This window comes from Chelonia mydas, chromosome 10 (assembly GCF_015237465.2).
Source record: "Chelonia mydas isolate rCheMyd1 chromosome 10, rCheMyd1.pri.v2, whole genome shotgun sequence".
Classification (NCBI taxonomy): domain Eukaryota; kingdom Metazoa; phylum Chordata; order Testudines; family Cheloniidae; genus Chelonia; species Chelonia mydas.
This window is the reverse complement of record NC_051250.2, coordinates 35,475,121-35,495,362: the sequence shown is the minus strand read 5'-3', so window position 1 is coordinate 35,495,362 and position 20,242 is coordinate 35,475,121. Positions and strand designations below refer to the sequence as shown.

The following is a 20,242-nucleotide window of genomic DNA, read 5'->3' as shown; positions in this document are numbered from 1 at the left end:
TCCCAACTTTCCAAATGTTGTCCTGGGGGAAAGAAAATGTGTAAGGTTCTCTTTGGGCGGAGAGAGCCCCAGCTGCTCTGTCTGGGCTTTGGATGAAAAGAGGGGGAATGGATGTCCTTAAGTAAGGAGGACAACACCTCTTCCAGCAGAAAACTAAGCCAGGGCTAAAGGTCCCTTTCTCTAAGGGAAGGGAGGAAAGGGCAGGCAGAAAATGTTATGCTCTTGGGAAAGAGGGATCTGAGTGAGGATGAGAAGAGGCACTGAAGCAACTGGCTGAAAGAGGGGGAGATACAAAGGTGCTGGTGTGGGGAGGGACTTAAGTGAGGATCTAAGAAATAAAACAGCACTGAGCCACCTACACTACAGAGAGAGAAGCTGAGCTATTCTAATGCTACCCCACAACAATGGGACAGTTAGGGGACGGAGGCTGAAAGGTCTGTAGGCTGCAGAGGGGAGAAACATATTTATCTTAGTTCTCCCCATGAACAACGCTTAAACCAGGTAGATAAAATGCTGCTCGAGGTCAGGAAGGCTGTTTGCCAGCTGGTCTGAGCCCCCATCAGGAGCAGAGCTTGAGCCAAGCGCAGCCCAGTGAGAACAGAGAGCCAAAGGGGCACAGGGAGGGAAGTAAAGGAAGCAGAGCCCCCCACCCCGAACCCTGGGGGAGGCAACTAGGGAGGGGCACATGCGAGTTCCCCCAGACACAGGAGGGGGCCCAGGAGAGGCCGCAGCAGTGTGGCTAACTCCGGTGACCTCACGGAGAACCTCCTGACAGGGTGCTCAGCAAAGCCCTGGCGCCTAGAGTCGCGGGATCTGGGGAGACTCTCCGCTGTTTTTGTTTTTAAATAGGAAATTTCCAACCCTGGCGGCTGGGCAGGAACCGAACCCTGGGCAGCGCGGGGGAGCAGATAGGGCCAGCCCGGCACGGGGGCTGAGCTGTGCTGCCTGGCGGGGGGGTTGGCCACTGCCCCCCCCCGACGGACAGGCCCGGCCGCAGCAAACCCCCCGGGTCACGTGACGAGATCCGGTCACGTGAGGCGGCGCCGGGATCAGCTGGCCGCCGAGCTGCCTTCCCCGCAGGGCCTGGGCAGAGCCGGGAGTGGGGATGGCAGCTGGAGCGGCCCGCGCGGGGCAGCACTGATACTTGGCCCGGAGCGCTGCCCGGTAAGCGTCCCTCCTTCTCTCCTGGGGGCCCCCTCAGCCCCCCTTCCAGCCTTCCCCGGGGGGTCCCCAGCCTCCTTCTATTCCCCCCAGCTTCCCCCGGGGGATCCCATCCCCGGGACCCCCCTTCCATTCCCCCAGTCTCCTGCAGTGGGACCCCTGGCCTCCATCTCCTCCCCTCCCACCCCCAGTTTACCCCTGGAAGACCCTGCTCCTCAGGCCCCAAGATCCCTTGCCTCACCCCCTTCTTCCTTCCCCCAACCTCACACCCCTTCTCCCCGTCCTTGACCTTTTCCCTAGCAGCCTCAACCCCCCTCTCTTCCTCCTAGACCCTGAGTCTCACCCCCTTACCGTCCCCACAAGCTACTCCCAACTCAGGTCTAATTGCCCTCCCATGTCTGCCCCCCATGCCACCCCTGCACCTTAGGAGAGCAGCTCTGAGCTGGCAGCAAGGCAGGGGGGATATTCAGGATTCCCCCACTCTGATCTCTTCACTCCCCTCTGTTCCTGTCCCCCCCTACTCTTCCCTCAGCAGCAGGCCCATTGCCCTATGGGGAATCCAAAGCATGGCAGGGCTTTTCCAACTCTAGTCCTTTGCTGTGGTTGGCACCACATGTTAGAGAGGATGGGGCCACTGTTGTAGATCAGCTTTGTAGCGTGGAATCCAGTCAGAACCCTGAGGGAGGGCAGGTGGGCAGGACTCACGCTTGCAGGTGTGTCTGCTTTCTGGGCAGGTGTGCGGCCCATTCTGTGGCTGCAGCCACCTGGAGAAGAGGCCACCTCAGCTACTGCGGTTTGCAGAGCTGTAAGAAGCCCCTGTGGTGGCTGAGACCTTAGCCTTTGGCAGCTGGATGGGTGCTTTGGAGAGAAACCTGTGACCATTGTAAGGTTTGAATCTTCGTTCTGAATGTTTTATGTGAAAGTAGTACCTGGAGAGGGATCAGAAGAGGGGAAATAACTGGCCCCAGGGGGCACTCATTGAAGGGAGTCTCCTGGAGTTAATATTTTTAATTTTGAGGTGGGTTTAATGCAGGTGGAAGATACTAGCTGGCCAGTCCTGGAGGCTGAGTCCTCTCTCTTCATAGCAGACACAGTAGTGGCAGTGCAAGCTCCTGGGTGTCATCCTGCCACGTTGCTTAAGGGATAATTAAGGCTCAGGGTTTAACTAAAACAACATTATGTATTCTGGATTTTTTTTTCTTCAACAGCAAACATATTTTAACAAAACAAACATATGAATTTTTGAATTTAAACATTCAAGTTTTTTTTTAAATCAGGTTTGTTTTTGTTAAAATTCTTTAACTAAAATAGTTAAATGAAATATTAAAAAAAAAAAAAAACCAACCAAAAATTAAATCGACTGTGTCAGCCAGGTCAACATGAGAAACTTAAAATATTGGCTTCTGCAGCTAACTCGTCTTCATTTTCCTGTTTGTCCATGATCTGGAAAAGAAAAACAAGCTTTCCTGCTTTGTCAGGTCCTAAATGATTTCTCGATTTGGAGTGAATTAGTCCAAAGGAAGAAAATATTCTTTCTACACTGGCTGAAGAAGCTATTGCTGTTAAAAGTGAGAATATAACTTCAACAGTCTCTGAATCCAAGTGCTTAAGTGACTTCCACCAGTTCACTGGTGTGACTTTCTTTAAAACATCATCAGCAAACATATATTTTTTGTATGGTTCTTATTCCCAAACTGGGTCTCTTTTACGGCCATTATAGGTTTTCTCTTCTAGTGAGAGAATGGTATGGTAGATCTCAAATCAATGAGGGCTACACTCAGAAAGACCTCAAGACTTCTGGAATATGCTGATCAAACAGTTTCACTTTTGTTTCTATTGCCTGTCCTTCCCTTCTCACATTTATCTCCAGACTTCTTCTCCTTGTCCAAATCTATTCCGCCCCCAACAATCTTCTATTCATTGAAGTTTTTGAAACTTTGCACTTTTAGAGAAAGGTAAGGGATTGATTCTGTATATACAAATTTGCAGAGGGACAATAGGGTTGAGGTCTGTTATTTCTCACCTTTATATATTATTTTTTTAATAGCATTTTTGCTGTTAACTAGTATGTTATCTCCGGAGACACAAATCCACAGTTTGAGAACTGCAAAACTAAGCATCTCTGATGGTATCTTCTAGACTGAGCACTGAGTCCCATTGGGTAGACAGAAAGATTAACCTAAATAATCTATACAGAAGTCCCTGGAACCCCATATGATTGGGTCCCTAATCCATGAACTGTTGGAACTCCTTTACAAAACTTTTCTTAAACATTATATGAATATATTGTCTCATACTATAAAATTAGAATTTATAATATCTCATCATGGAATAGAGATCGTAATGTATCTTAATTAAAACTATCTTTAGGTTGGATTTTTTCCTCAAAAAGCATTTTATCAAAAAATCTGATTTAAATAAAAATCTGTTTTTGTTTTGTTAATTTTTATTTTTAAATCATTGATTTTTATCCACCCTGTTAAGGCTTGTTCGGTAGAGATCGCCTCTAGGAGCTAAAGGGTAATCCTGTCTTTGTTCTCTGGAGGTCTCTTGTATGTTGGTACCTGGACTGGTACTCTCAGACTCGCCTTCAGAGCAGCCATCGGTTGTGTGTAACTTGACTATGGATCACCCCCTGTTGAATTTGAAAACCTCTGAAAATCTACCCTCTTACTGCAGGAAGCTAACCTCATGGTTGTTCACCATCTATCTGCCTATGTTAGGTAGTGCACAGGTGGCAGAGAGAATAATCTGAGTGTGTGACTGTGCGAGTGAGGGTGTCTCTAAGTCAAAATGGCATGCGTTCTTTGTCCCTTTCTTGCCTCTTTGCCAGTCTTCATAATTATTGTCCTTCTACAAACACAAGTGTTAATGTTAGGAGTGGGTACAAGGTTTCGTGACTGACAGTATAGCTGCCTAGTAGTAAATCCTAACTGGGAGCCTTCCCACTTCTATGAATTTTTGACTTTGGGCCCTGGCTGTAGTTCTTACTTGTGAACAGGACGTGATGAGGCCTGGAATTACCCAAGGTTGCTGCTGCTTTTTCATTCTCATGCTGCAGTGAGCAAAGTATAGTAGATGGGGCAGCAGAAGACTGAGATGGAGTTGGGGTTTCCTGGTGTTTTATACGAGGGGAGAGTGTCTTTCTGGTACCACATTCCAGTCTCTGTGCTCCCACCTTGGAGAATGACCGGACCCCATTAGCAATCACCTGGCCTCTATTTCCAGTGTATATCTTTGTTTCCCAGCATGGGAAGCTTGCGGCTGCTGAACACTGGGGCTGTAAAAGCTGGGAGAAGCTTTGTTTTGTTGTAGCCCTACAGCGTGGGTGGCTTAAGTGTGACAGTGAGATTCCTGTCCTGTGCATGTGTGTGTAAAGGAGGTTGTGATGATGACACTGTTGATTTTCAAAGGAGAGTCAATGTGCAGCTTTTCCAGTACTACTTAGTGGTTATAGGATTGTATTGCTGTGGTGACTAATATATGTAGAGAAATTTTGGGGGTTACATTTCTTTGCTTGTTCACAGTTAGAAAAGGTCCCTCATAATAATTATGGATGGGTAGCAAGGAGGGAAATATAGGGTAAACATGTCTTGACCTGCTTGACAGGCTGTCTTGACCTGAACTAAGTCAGTACAAAGAAATGCTAGCCGTGGAAGCTGCACTTCCGGGAGTGATGGGAGTTGGCTGAAATAGCATTCTCGGGTACCTGCTTCTCATGATGCTGTCATAAGAGCGGCCAGTTTGGGCCAGACCAGTGGTCCATCTAGCCCAGTATCCTGTCTGCCCAATGCTACAAAGGGAATGAACAAAACAGGGTACTTGTCAAGTGATCCATCCCCTGTTGTCCACTCCCAGCGTCTGACGGTCAGAGGCGAGGAACACCCAGAGCACAGTTTTGCATTCCTGACCATCTTGGCTTATAGCCATTGATGGACCTATCCTCCATGAACTTATCTAGTTCTTTTTTTTTTAACACAGTCCTACTTTTGGCCTGGCAATGAGTTGCACAGGCTGACTGTGCGTTGTGTGAAAAAATACTTCCTTTTGATTGTTTTATACCTGCTGCCTCTTAATTTCATGGGGTGACCCCTGGTTCTTGTGTGGTATAAAGGGGTAAATAACACTTTCTCCACACCATTCATGATTTCATAGATCTCTATCATATCCGCCCTTAGTCGTCTCTTTTCCAAGCTAAAAAGTCCCAGTCTTTTTAATCTCTCCTCATATTGAAATTGTTCCATACTCCTAATCATTTTTGTTGCCCTTCTCTGCAACTTTCTAATTTACAGGTCCCAGTACCAATCCTCAGGGGACTCTCTGCTATTTGCCTCTCTCCATTATGAAAACAGACCATTTATTCCTCCCCTTTGTTTCCTGTCTTTTAACCAGTTACTGATCCGTGAGAGGACCTTCCTTTTTATCCCATGACTGCTTACTTTGCTTAAGAGCTTTTGGTAAGGGACCTGGTCAAAGGTTTTCTGAAAATCCAAGTACACTGTATCCTCTAGGTCACCCTTGTCAACATGTTTGTTGAACCCCTCAGAGACTTCTAATAGACTGGTGAGGCATGATTTCCCTTTACAAAAGCCATGCTGACTCTTCCCCAACAAATCGTGTTCTTCTGTGTGTCTGATAATTCTGTTCTTCACTATCGTTTCAACCAATTTGCCTGGCACTCAAGTCAGGCTTATCGGCCTGTAATTTCCAGGATTGCCTGTGGAGCCTTCTTTTAAAAATTGGTGTCACATTAGCTATCCTCCAATCATCTGGTACAGAAATTAATTTAAGCAATAGGTTTTACATACCACAGTTAGTAGTTTGCAATTTCGCTATTGAGTTCCTTCAGAACTCTTGGGTGAATATCATCATCTGGTCCTGCTGATGTACATTAAACAGTAGGGCTGTCAAGCGACTAAAAAAAAATTAATTGCAATTAACTGTGGTTTTAATTGCACGGTTAAACAATAATAGAATACCATTTATTCAAATATTTTTTTGGTGTTTTCTATATTTTCAAATATAGGCTGGGGGTGTGGGGCTCAGGGCTGGGGCTTCATGCAGTTAAAGTGTTAAATTAATGCAATAATTTTGTTTTCAGTTAATCGCAGGCATTACCTGCAATTAATTGACAGCCCTATTAAACAGTAATATCAGTTTGTTCCAAAACCTCCTCTACTGACACCTCAATCCGGGACAATTCCTCAGATTTGTCACGGAGAAAGAATGGCTCAGGTGTGGGAATCTCCCTCGCATCCTCTGCAGTGAAGATGGATGCGAAGAATTTATTTAACTTCTCCTCAATGGCCTTGTCTTTCTTGAATTCTCCATTAGCGTGTCGGTCATCCAGTGGCCCCACTGATTGTTTGGCAGGCTTCCTGCTTCTGATGTACTTACAATTTTTTGCTCTTTGTTTTGTGTCTTTTGCTAGTTGTGTTTTGGTTTCCTTTTTGGCCTGCCTAATTATACTTAAACTCTGGCAAGCCAGGTGTAAATGCTCCTTTGTATTTTCCTCAGTAGGATTTGACTTCCAATTTTTAAAGGATGCCTTTTGCCTCTAACAGTCTCTCTTAATCTGTATAGCCATGGTGCTGGTTTTTTGGTCCTCTTTCTATTATTTTTAATTCAGGGTATACATTTAATTTGAGCCTCTATTATGGTGTTTTTAAAAAAGTTTTCATGCAGCTTGCAAGCATTTCACTCTTGTGACTGTTCCTTTCATTTTCTGTTTAACTAGTTTTCTCCTTTTTGTGTAGTTCCCCTTTCTGAAGGTAAATGCTCCTGCAGTGCACTTTTTTGGGTGGTTTCCTCCCCCACACCAAGGATGTTAAGTTTAATTACATAGTGGTTGCTATTACCGAGTAGTTTAGCTATATTTGCCTCTTGGACCAAATCCTGTGCGCCCCTTATGACTAAATCAAGAATTGCTTCTTCCCTTGTGGGTTCTAGGACTAGCTGCTCCAAGAAGCAGTCATTACGACGGGCCGTGCAGCAGATCAGTGAGACAGCATGGTCTGGGTGAATGGCCGTGTAATTGGGAATGGGGGGGACTCCTGTGTCTGAATTTCAGGCAGGGCTGTCACTTGGCGTCTCTACCTGTTTTCCCTGTCTATAAAATGGGGATTATACTTGCCGGTCAGGAAGCTTATGGTAACTAGTTGATCGCTCTGACGACACAGAGTGCTGTGTAAGTGACAAAGCCCAGATTCTACATCCTGTTACTCACCTGCATCCACGCTAACTCCAGGCTTAGAACAGAGGGCACAGCTGGAGCCATGCAAAATGTCTGTGAACTCAGATGGCCCATCCCTTTGGGCACAAATTCCCCCACCACTGCAAGATGAAAAGGCTCAATTCCTTGCTTAAAAGAGCAAACATTAAAGCCTCCCCCGAAGAGTGTCCTGATGAAATGACCAATATTTTAAGAGCAAGAGAACAGGCATTTTAGCAGGGAAGTGCCACTAAAGGGGAAATGAAGTGGGCTTTTTGTCTTACTAGCAGAGAGAAGAGAGTGAATCAGAGCCAGAGTGTTTGATTAGGGCAGGGTTAATTTGGCTTGGGCCCATTATTGCTGCCATTCAGGAGGGTTGAGACCGCCTTGGATTGGGGCCATCTCTGGTTGTGGGGACTGCAAGTCCTCTCTGAAATTTCAAGTGGCTGACGGGATCTACGCTCAGTCTTATCCCTTTGCTTTGATTTCGGTTTGTAACGTCTGATTAAAGTGTCCTCAAATGTGCTGCTCGCCCCCATGGTCCAGGCTTGGGCTGCACTTGCTAACCCTTTGGCATGACTCAGTTTGCCACCCTCTACTCACTTCACCATGCTGCTGCAGGTTCCGGCACGGTGAGCGCTTGCACTACTGCAGTGCACAGAGCACAGCGAGCTTGTAACTTCACTTTGGGATTTCCTTCTGCCTCAAGGGCTGTCTCTGCCTCTGAGTGCAATAAACGCATTAGTTTCATACAAGAAGGAAATGTTTTCAAGCGAGTAAAAGATGCTGGCGCTAGAATATCTGCCATTGGTTTGGGAGCCAGTCCGTGCTGCCAATGCTGGCCCAGCATAATTTCCCAGCAGTACCAGAGCTGGGCGGACAGAGTGTAAGGGCAGGGGTGACACGAGCTAGCAGCTGGTGAAAGATGTGTCTGAAAAGGGAGTTGCAGACACTTCTGAAGGTGACCTGACAGTGGTGCAGTGAACGTGGAAGTCCTGCCCTTTCCTCCGGTCTGTGTAGGATCCCCCTGCTCAGGAACCCATATGCTCTCACTGTACAAAGGAGGGCAGGACTGGGGGGCGGGGAGAAGCATGTCCACTGTATGTTACGGAGGTCCCAGTCTGCTGCACAGTGAGTAAGGATGAAAGAGCCACCATTGTGTGGACCCTGTACTCCTTCTTTCGCCTTGTGCTATAGGCACTGGAGTCTCCTCCAACCATTAAGCTGATGTAGTGTCCACAGAGAGTGTTTACTCGGTGCCTGGAGAAGGATTCCTGTCTCCTAGTGAAGTCCTCCAGGCTCTGGCAGAGGTCCTTGAGCTACAGAGTGGATTTGTCCTTCACTGACTGTTCCAAAGATAGGCATGTGATGGGAGGACTAGGATGTAGTGTATGTAACTTAGCTTGTTTGGGGAGAATTCCTTCCTGTCTGCACTGGGGTTGGTTGACAGTGTTCTTACACAACATGCGTGATAGGCAGTGTTGTCTAGTGGTTAGAAGGAAGGAACTGGGAATGGGAGGCCCAGGTTCTAGTCCCAGCTTTGCCGCAGACTTGTGTGACTTTGCACTAGTCTCTTGCGGTAGGCCTGTCTTTTCAAAAGTGGCTGCTGGTTTTGGATGCCCATCTGAAGATGCCTAGGACCTGATTTTCAGAGGTGCTGAGCCCATAAACTCTTCGATTTCCTTTGGAATGAGGGGATATTTCTAAATATCAAGGATCAGCATGTCTCCAGTTGGGCTCCTAAAATCAGTGGCCATTTTTTTTTTTTTTTTTTTTTTTTTGGCCGTAGCTCTTCTGTGCCTTAGTTTCTCCAAGTTTATGCTAGGATAGTGTCACTGAACTGAGTTCGTACGGTAGTGTCACTTGGTGGTGTTGGAATAATAAGATACCCCGAGGTGACATCAAGGGACTCCCTCAGCTCAGGATCACTAAATATTATTGCTCTTGCATAATCATACTGAAGAGTTACTGGCTATCAATTGTGATGTCTTCAAAGCACTCCTCAGATTGATGGGTTGGATACAGTCAGTCCTATCTGAGAGAGATTGAATATACTGAGATCTGGAACATGCTAATCGCTTTGTAGTTAAGGCAGGGACTGAAAAGAGAATGGTCTCCAGCTGACACTTCAGGGTAAGGCAGACAATGGCCCCGCTGGGAGATGGGGCTTAGTACGTGGATAACTGTTAGCCTGGTCAAAGTGCACCCCAAGAGAAGGGGTCACTCCTGCAGGAATCAGAAGGCTCTTGAAATGTTGAGATGAAACTGAAAAGAACTAAACCTGCATCTCTGGAGTCCAGGGGGCTTCATTACATGACATGAGAAGGTTTTTTGTCCTAGCAAAGGGACTGATCATGTGTGGCACCTTGCAGACATTTCTGTGCCTCTACTACTCAACTTCCTCTCCCTCCCCACCCTCAGCTCCTGTGCCTGTCTCCTCTCCAGCCCTCATTTGCCATCAGGCACTCCTAGCAAGTCCCCACAGAAGGGAACAAGTTTTGTTTTGCTCATGCTGGTGTAACTCCTGGGTCACTTCACTGAAATTAATGGGGGAACATGACTGTGAAACAGGAGAATCTGGCCCGGAGAGTCTACACACAGATTGCTGGACCTGGACGCATCCCCAGTGAGCCAATGCTCAGCTCATCAGTAGCTGTTCCTCACCCACCTGCTCCTTCACAGCACACTGTTCCTTTGGGCAACTTATTAAACAACTAGTTCCAGGTTCTGAGTCCCACTGTCAATTTTAGTGGCTTTGCAATCCTGTTTTCCCATTTTTCTTAATAGTCTCTCTTCCCTTTTGCTGTGTGTGACTCTCACAAATGGGGTAATTGGCCCTACAGTGGAAAGTGTGAGAGTGACTTAATCCTGTGTGATGGTCATCCCTAGTGGCTCCGGTGTAGATTGAGGTTCTGTTATACTAGGTGCTGTACACAAGTGCAGACCCGGCCCTGGAGTGCTTACGGTCTAAAGAGACAAGACTGCCAAAAGGTCTGATTATTGGCTCTGGGTCACAGCTGGAGAACTGAGACATGGATATTAAGGGAATTGAGATCAAGTCTCCAGAGTCCCATTCTGGTGCCTTAACCGCAAACCCATCAAATGTACAAAACAGAAAATATTGGTAATTGCCCCAGGATGGAATCCCAGATGTTACTTGTAACAACCAGGAACGTTGTTCGGAGGCATGTTTATAAATGACAGCGTCACTTTAAAATAGAGACTACAGTACAGGGGCCCCTTCTTGCTTTCTCCCCATTTCTTGTCCACCCAAGCTATCTTCCTGATGGATTGTTCTTAACTTGCATTTTAGTCATTCATCTTCTCAGCACCTACAGGAATTTCTATGTAAACCAAACTCCTTTTTCTTATGACTTGCCCTGTTGCCTCATTTCATCTGTGGGAGAGGTGAGGAGTTTGTGCTTGTTAAGATCTGACATGCAATCCTACAGTTTATTGGTACTGTATTAAGCAGTGCATTGTACATAGTACTGTTCTGAATCCTGTAAAGCCAGAGCCTTCTACACTGAGAAACGACCACATCTGCTGTGTGTATTTGTTTAAACCTTTGAGAACTGATGATGTCTTTGTGCATAAAAATAAATCCACATGGGGTGTCTATACAATCTGAGGTTCGGAGAAGGTTGTAGAACTGTTAGAAACCTGCTTTGGTATATTAACATGTTATTGATGTACCACGTGTTGGGTACAATGATCTGCTGGCCTCTGTGTGTTTTGCATCTTGCAGCCTCTACTGAAACTTTTATTCTTCTAAAAAAACAGGAGTACTTGTGGCACCTTAGAGATTAACAAATTTATTTGAGCATAAGCTTTCGTGGGCTAAAACCCATTTCATCGGATGCATGCAGTGGAAAATACAGTAGGAAGATACACACACAACATGAAACAATGGGTGTTATCATACACAATATAACGAGAGTGATCGGTTAAGGTGAGCTATTAACAGCAGGAGAGTTCCTGGTAGTTCGGGAGTGTGTGTTTTCTCTCCTGCTGGTAATAGCTCACCTTAACTGATCACTCTCGTTATAGTGTGTATGATAGCATCCATTGTTTCATGTTCTCTCTGTGTGTGTGCGTGTGTACACACACACACACACACACACACTCTCTTCCTACTGTATTTTCCACTACATGCATCCGATGAAGTGGGTTTTAGCCCACGAAAGCTTATGCTCAAATAAATGTGTTAGTCTCTAAGGTGCCACAAGTACTCCTGTTCTTTTTGCGGATACAGACTAACACGGCTGCTACTCTGAATGAAACCTTTTATTCTTCTAATAATTTAATTGCCTTAAACCCTCCTGTACAGAGATAGGGATGCAAACAAAGAATTCTACGCTGGTTCTGTTTTAGGACTTTGTTAGTACAGAGCAATCAGAATAGTAGCGTGCTTTCAAAACAATTGAAGGTGAAAATGTTGGCAAGTGACTAGTGGTTTTGGGTTGTCTAGTCATGATTCAGCGTGTTGGCGAGTGGGGGCTTCAAGCTTTCGATGTCCAACGTGAGCCACCTTAAAGGGGCCTGACGTTCAGGAGGCCAGACCTCTCTGAAAGCCCAGCCTCTTCCAGGTGGCTCAGTGTGGGCCCATGAGATCACTAGTCACTTTTGAAAGTCTTGGCCAAAGGGCCTGCCGCTTTTGGTATGGTTCTTGGAATGTCTCAGTACGGGAATGAATAGAGGAGACAGCCCCTCCCCATTGTGTTGGGTGGGAGGAGGGGAGAAAGAGGGGGTTCTGGGGGGCTAATAATGTTTTGATTCAAGTGTGTCCTTCCGCCCTGCCCCTCCTTTCCTCTGTACAGGGTAAGGCTAGCAAGTGGTGTCTTACTGCAGCCCCACCCTGCCAATACGGAAACAAGGCGGGGTCTGGCATGCAGCTGTCTGATGTAGTCCTGCAGGTTGGGCTAGTTCCTACATTACACGGTTCTAATGCTTATCCAAGTGGGGGAAGGAGAAGTGGTGATAAGGGAAACTGCCTTTTCCAGTCCTGGTTTCTATGGAAACAGGACATCAGAAGAGCAGAAATGCAGTAAGTGGTTTAAAATAATTGCCAGTTCTCAGAGCACATGGCCTGTTCTCAGCTCGCTCATCCACCTCTGTTGAGATGGCAACTGGAAGTGGCCAGCCCCCAAAACAAGATGCTGCAGAAGAAGAGCACTAGTATATCCAGGCAGCCTGTGTTTTAACCATGCGTCCTCTAAATCAGGGGTTCTTAACCTTTTTCTTTGAGCACCCCCCCTACCCCAGCATGCTATAAACACTCCACTGCCCAGCTGTGCCACAATTGTTTTTCTGCATGTAAAAGCCAGGGTCAGTGTTAGAAGGTAGCAAGGAGGTCAATTGCCCGAGGTCCCATGCCACAGGGGACAGCACAATGCGAAGTTGCTCAGGCTACAGCTTCAGCTCCTCGTGGTGGGGCTCAGGGCCCCAGGCTGCAGTCTCATGCAGGGGGCTTTGGCTTTCTGCCCTGGGCCCTAGCGAGTCTGATGCCAGCCATGCGTGGCGGACCTCCTGAAACCTGCAGGGCCCCGGACCCCTGGTTGAGAACCACTGATCTAGATCTCCTCTGAACTGGATTAGACAATATGGCCGCTAATAACCTGGGGTCAATCCAGGCTACCTTTCCCAATATTGCTTGCGCTAGTGAAACGGTGGGAAATGCGAAGAAAATGGACAGTGCAGATGCAGCTTCTGTGATAGACCTTCTGTCTTGGTGTTTGAGTGTTGACATTACTGGTTCCTCAAGAAATATCTACACACTTTTGGGTACCAGAGGCTCAGCTCTGGTAGTTCGGGTGTTGGAGAATGTGTCTCAATTTCATCTCTATTCCCCTGAACTTGGTGGAGTTACGTTGAGGATGGATTTGGCCCCATGGACTTAGATTTTCTCACCCGAAAGACTGGGGTATCTACACTGTGCATTGAGAGCCATCTCTGTGAGAGAATGTTATTGCCCAGCTGTCCTTGCTGAAGCAGTAATGTTTTCTCTTCCTCTGGCTTTTTTGTTTAGGAAATCAGTCTCATCTTCCAGAGCTTAGTGCTGAGGTCAGGGCGAACAGTGTTCCTGGCCAGTAACTTGACCCATAGTGCACTGAAGCTGCAAAGCAAGTGTGTTCACATACAAATTCTATGGTGTCCTCCTGCAGCGTTACTCTTCTGCCTGAATGTTGCTAGGTCACTTACGGTCGCTTTGCAAGGAAGATGCTCCTGGCTCTGCTGTTGGGGAAGAAGACCCTGATTGAGAGTCTCCCAGGAGCGGATGTTCAGCTGATCAAACTTTCTTTAGTTAATTAAAGCAACAGGTGTCACGGTTTCAATAGAACTCCAACACGTACTGCTGTATGCAGGGCTGGAAAGCCAGATCCAGTGCATTCACTCTTCAGATTGTCTTGGGCTGTTTTAGACGGCTTCTGGAAGGAGTTTCCCTTTGCCGCCATATGTCCATGTTGACAGGTTGCTCTCTCTGGGCTACAGACCCTGAAAAATCTTGTATGGTCTCAGCCATATGCTGACTATTTGGTTTGACTTCTAACTTCCGCTTTCTTCTGTCTCCAGTGGGTCAGACAAGTCCGACATCGGTGTTGCAGTGAGACTTCTTTAGCTCTCGTAGGGTGGGAATTCCGTACTTCTCTTTTTACACTTATTGAGGGCTTGGTGGGTTTTGACTGGCATAAATATAGTCTTCTGGCTTCATGTGATCTTGGTTTTACTCAACAGTTGCTCGTTGGTTTCCTTAGAAACTAACACCACAGTATCTTCAACAGTCTGAGCATCCTGATTGGAGCAGAAAGTATGAGCCAGGAGAACTGTCAGGACAGGGAGAGGAGCTCCTGCCAGGAGTGTCTCTCTCTTCCTACAGTCTTCTCTGTTGCTCTTTTGTTTTAAACTCTAAATTAAAACTTGTCTGCACGGTTGAGGGTGGGAAACAAAAATCTTCTGATCACTTGGCCCAGGGCAGCTTTAGATTTCAAATTTGATGTCTGTCGCAAAAATGCGGCTGTCCAATCTGCACGCTATGTCCCAGTCCCTCGGGCAAATTGAAATGGAAATATTATAGCTTCTGCAACTAAGGGCCTTTCTCTGCACTTTTCTTGTTCTACTCTGAACTATTGGGCCAAGATTTCTCAGTTTTTATCCTCATGGTTTAGCATGTCCCAACATCATTTAATCTGATGTGTTGAGCTTTGTCTTCACTTTAAAATGCCCCCACAAATCAGATGCTGAGGCTGTGCAACTGACTTCAAGTTCAGTTCTAGATGGGTGATGTCCATCAGGTTTGCAGTCTAGATCTGATCATGCAGAGTAGCCTGCCCGGTGCTGCTGCTGGGTGCTCCCTGAGACCATGTTCCCAATTCTTTTTACGCTGGTAGCGAATAACTTGTTGGAACTAGAGAGTTTCTACTCTTGGGCCACTCACTTGTATCTTCATCAGATCCTGGAGCGTTCTTCATCGCCTGCATGTGGGTGGGGCTTCTGCCACAGCAGTGTTGCAAGTTAGAGTGGTATTTCCACCAGGCAGGTGGCTGGTGAACATATAAGCCTTGTGCGCTCTTGTTTGCTTCCCATTTAATGGTGTCTAAATGTCAGTTTAGAGGCAGCCACTTCTGTTCCATCCCAGAGAAAGCACTGCTGATTCTCAGTTCGTACGTTGCCAGAATCGACCAATTCTTCATTGCTGGGCCACCGTGTGGAGTCAAGGCACCAAAACCAAGGCACCGGGCTTGCTGTAGTTTAGTAAATGTGACCTCCACATCTTCAGTGCCAGGAAACCCAACACGTCTGTTTGCCTAGAGGGTGCTCAACCTTGTGCCAGGTTCTGGGTAACAGGATCCTTCCCAGACGGGTACAGCACTTCATCTGATTATGTGTTGCGGGTCAGTCATGCATGTTAGAGGCCGGTTTGCACATGGGAAGCTGACACTGAGTGGGATGTACGCAGATGCGTATCTATACGTGTGATTTCTATGGATCTGTATTGACCTGACTCTCTGCCAGATCTTGGGATAATCCCTATAATGCAATTATTCCAGCAATAAATACTGTAGTGATAGGAACTGCCTTGTAGCATGCACTGACTTGCAGGATAGATCAGACAAGGTGATTCATTAACCTGAAATCTCGCATTGATTTGTTTGTTTCTCTTTGATGCCTTGAGCTCTCCATGGAGGTTTGAGGCTAGGCATGGTATTATGATGGTTTCATCTCTGGAAACCCATCTCTTTTTGATGAGGAAATTCTGTCTTGTGAGATGAGGAAAGTAATTGTTATATTTGTGTCAGTCTGCGGCAGCCGAGCAGTCTCACTGGAATCAATCAAAGGAAGCGACTTTGTGCAGTGTGCACGCAGCCTGCGGAGTACCAGCTGCAGGAGGGCAGGGGCACAACCGCTGTGGCAGGATTTTAAAAAGAGTCCCAGTGACATACCTAGGGTACAGTCTAGACTAGTGAGGAGCCGGGTCATCCCTGCCCTCTAACCTGGGGGCTCTTTATGCTGCTTTGTTGTTGTTGCCTCCATTCCTGGACTGCTTGCAATCCACCACTAGTGTGTAAGTCACTCCCAGCTATGTCTGTGTGCCCTTGCAACCTGTCAATCACATCCAGACTTCTACCAACTTGGATTATACTGCAGCGTGAACCCAGCACACTCCCAGCCCCCAGATAGTTCCCCAGAATTGTACGTTTTCTACTGCCCAGCCATCTCCTGGGCAATACAAGCTCATATAAGTCCGTCATTTTATTAATAGAATGGTATGCACAAATCCAGTTCTCCCAAGTAGTGTCCCAAATGCTTCAGTTCAAACACACTGGTCTAGATAAAACAATAAAATGAGTTTATTAACTACCACGAGAGATTTTGAGTGAGTACAAGTAATGAAGTACAAGAAAAATAAAGATAACGCAGCTAGTGCTTCACTTAACAAACTGTTAGATTCTAAGCAAAGATTCTCTTGCCACGTGTTCTCAACAGTATTACTAGCCCAACTTTGTAGGACAGGACCCCTTCTTCTGTGTAATGGCTGCTTCATTTGTTCCTTCTGGTGCAGTGAATCGATGGGAGAGCGAGAAGGAGAGTTTTGGCATGTTTCCCCTTTCTTTTTATAGTCCTTTTCCGCCTATGGGCAGCATCTCTAGCTGGGGGTCAGGAGACAGAAGATCTGTGTGAACGGGAACCCCAGGATGTTTCTTTGCTAAAATGTAGATTTGTCGCCCACATCCCCTTTTCCTGCTAAAGAAAGGTCACTTAGCAGGTGATGGTCCATGGACCTTATGTACCTCTGGCTGAGGCGCAGCAGCTTGCCCTTTGACATGGAAGAACTGGCTTGGCCACTCCCCAGGTTTGGAATATGTGTTAGTAACTCCAGACTGAGGAATCTTAGAACTCGACATGCAATGTTGCTACACACGTTTTTACCAGGACAATAATGATCAGAAAATTATGAGTTTTCAAGTGATACCTCCCAAGGCATACTTTGTACAAAGATCATTACAGTGGTATGTGAGGGGTGAATACAGGGGTACAGTCTGTCTCAACTTTAAGACTTTAAAACTTATTACCACCGGTTGGGCTTGCTAAGAGAAGGGTGATTAAATCTTGTGTTTCTAAGCATGAAATGACTGCCAGAAGGGTTCAGAAAGGACGCATCCCCCTGTGTTCTCCCCCAGTATCCATGAATTGCATTTCATGCTTAGCTGGGGGTGTTACAGTAGCTTCTTGTCTTCTTCTGAAGCATCAGGTACTGTCTGCTGCTGTGGACAGAACATCGGGGGCCTGTGGCAAATCGAGCATTCCTATTCAGCAGCCCAAGCCTCTGGAGCCATGATGTACTAGTGACCTGGGCATCTGAGAGCCAGGACCGTAGTTACATTGAACCTCCCTCCTGGCTTCAGGGGAATTACAGGAGTGGATGGGAGGGAAGCAGCTGCCCTTGTTCCATCCCAGAACATTGAGGCAGATGTGTCTCCGAGATCTTACCCATGATTTGCTTCCACTTGCTTCCTTCACTACTCCCATCCCCTCTAAGGGAGCCAGGGACAAAGGCAGCCTTGTTCGTAAGCCGGTGGCAGGGGCTATGCCAGCTGCTGACCTAGCGTTAGGCTAAATAGCCAGACATCAAAGCTCCTGGGACTCCTACTGTTTGTAGCATACTTAAGCCATGTTTGCGCAAGAGGCCTTGACATTTTTTTGGGTAAACACCAATCAAGTCCTTAGCGTGCAGTGTGCCAGCACCTGGTGCTTGGGCCCTGGGAGTGGGAGATGGAAAAGTCCATTGTTTGCCCTGAAGCTTTTAGAAAACTCTGATGTTTCAGCTCCAAGTACAAAAAGTGTAGAAAAACCTGCCTGTACGGGGAAATTTTTCCTACCCCAGAGGAACAATATCAATTGGCAATACAAGAGGGTAAAATCACAGCTCATCTCTCTCTGGGGTGGAGATTTTCTTTTCCCATAAGGAAGTTTCTTAGTGCAGTGGCCAAAATAATGGGGAAGTGATTGGAATGAAAAGTAGAGAGAGAGAATCTTGCAAGACGAGTTGAAGGACTGAGGTGCAATCCAAATACTGATCTTTCTCCCACACACCTCCCTTCAGGTCTCTACATAGCTTCCCCCCCATTGTTCTTGTCCTCACCGGTAATAGTGAAATAAGATGACATATTGTTAATGCAGTGCTGAGGTTGCAAAACCAAATACTCAGAAGCCTGGAAATTCCAGAAGTTAAAGGGACCCCAACTTGGGATCGGATCAGTTTCAACACAGTGGGTAAAAAGTCACTTCATGTCTTCCAATTTTCAGAGGTTGTGCCAAGCTCTCGTTCCCATGCCGTAAAAAATACCTTCGACGTGTGAAAGACTCCTAGGAACAGGGGACGTGGTTAAAACTGGCTAGAGACACATTGCTGAATACACAACATAAAGACTTCCCCCTCCTCTTCTACCCCCCCCCCCCCCATTTATTTCAGTTCTCGGAATCATAAGGTTTGCCTGAAACAATGGTGGTTAAAACACATGAACAGAAGTACGGCTTTTAAGATGATGCTGTCTCTCTAAGGCTTTTGTTGCATTTTTAATTCTCTCTCTCACAGGGTCACTCGCCTGGTATATTTCGCTGCCTTACCAAAGGTAATCTTTCCTCTAATGTTGTTTGTTTTTTCAATGCTTAGCCTATAAGGACATGCTCAGCATTCCTAGGATTTGCAGTGTGGTATAGGGTGTATTCAGCACAGTGTATAATGATACACAATTATACCTTGTTTTGGAGTTATAGGGCCAGACTTTTAAATGGTGACCTCCCTTTTTGTGCATTCAGTTACGATATTAAGTGTAATTTAGGCCACTCGGATGTCTAAGTCTCTATAGCACCTGCTAATTGCGTGCTGAGATGTCTTATGATCTAAAGTGTGCTCTGGTTTGACTTCCCTTTGGACTCTTTCTTTATGGTTATTTGTTGTGGTTAACAGCAATGGCCAGGATTCTTTTCTGTAGCTCTTGTGACTTCAGCCAGAGCAGGAGTTGCTTAACGCTACAAACAGGCCACTAGAGTTTACAACAGATGCCTTTGTTAGTTTTATAAATCCCAGTATCTCTTCTCTAATGATTAGCTTATGCAAATTGTGTCCCATGGGGGAGGTCCAGTTCAGGCTAAGCTAAAAATCAGGGTCATCAAAACTTAACATTAGAGCCCTGCGCAGGTACAAAATGTGTATCTGCATCTGCTCTGCAATCCGCAAACATGGTCTGTGGGTATAAAGCAGATACCTGCAGATTTGCAGGGCTCGAGATATAAAATGTGTAGCTGCACCCATCCGTGATCTACAAACATGGACAGCCATGTGGATATCCACAGATTTGCAGGGCTCTACTTAACATTATGCTACACCTATTTGTTTGTTTGTGGAGATCGGCAGAGTGAACACTGCATGTTTTTCCTACTGTTCTAGTCTTTGTAAATAAAACAGAGTAGGGAAGGAAAAGGATTTCCCTACTTTTTTCTGGTTGTTTACTCTCGGCCTTGGACAGTTCTCTGTCAGGTCAGGTTTTTCCTTTCTAATCAGTTTTCCCTGTTTAGGTGAAGTTACTAGGGCTCCATGAGGCTCTGCCCACTTGGATCCAACTGTGGGGTCAGGGTTGTATATTGTATCTGCCTGTGTGAGCCTGACTTTGCTCTGACTAAAGACACCAACAAATGCACTGCCATTGTCTCCATTAGCAAGTGAGCTGGCTCTGTGGGTGGCCAACAGCTTAGCACAACTTTTTGCTGTACATATGTACACTCAGTGCTGCATTTTCAAACATTCATGACTGTTCAGAACCATTCTCCCCACCACACACGTGCATGCACAGAACACACCTTCATGCCCCCTGTCGTAAATATAAAGGGAAGGGTAAACACCTTTAAATCCCTCCTGGCCAGAGGAAAAACCCTTTCACCTGTAAAGGGTTAACAGGCTAAGACAACCTCGCTGGCACCTGACCAAAATGATCAATGAGGAGAGAAGATACTTTCAGAGTTGGAGGGGGAGGGACGACAAAGGGTTCTCTCGGTCTGTGTGATGCTTTTGCCGGGACTGGAGCAGGAATGCAGGTCAGAACTCCTGTAAAGAGTTAATAAGCAATCTAGTTAGATATGCATTAGCTTCTGTTTTGTTTAAATGGCTGATAAAATAGGCTGTGCTGAATGGAATGTATATTCCTGTTTTTGTGTCTTTTTGTAACTTAAGGTTTTGCCTAGAGGGATTCTCTATGTTCTGAATCTGATTACCCTGTAAGGTATTTACCATCCTGATTTTACAGAGGTGATTCTTTTACTTTTTCTTTAATTAAAATTCTTCTTTTAAGAACCTGATTGATTTTTCATTGT

General features: G+C 46.2%; 1 protein-coding gene across 4 annotated transcripts in view; it reads left to right on the top strand.

The window, feature by feature from the left end:
* Positions 1–1,013: 1,013 nt before the first annotated feature.
* The window catches only part of ABCA3 (ATP binding cassette subfamily A member 3), an 89,442-nt gene continuing 70,213 nt past the window's right edge, over positions 1,014–20,242 (top strand). The window contains exons 1-3 of one of the 4 annotated variants that reach the window (XM_043523754.1): positions 1,041–1,164; positions 18,468–18,504; positions 20,103–20,177. The gene's annotated coding sequence lies outside the window, so the exon portion shown is untranslated. Of the gene's footprint in view, positions 1,165–1,895; positions 2,045–18,467; positions 18,505–20,102; positions 20,178–20,242 lie in introns of all 4 variants that reach the window. The other 3 variants (XM_043523753.1, XM_043523755.1, XM_037910426.2) reach the window with 3 other exon arrangements.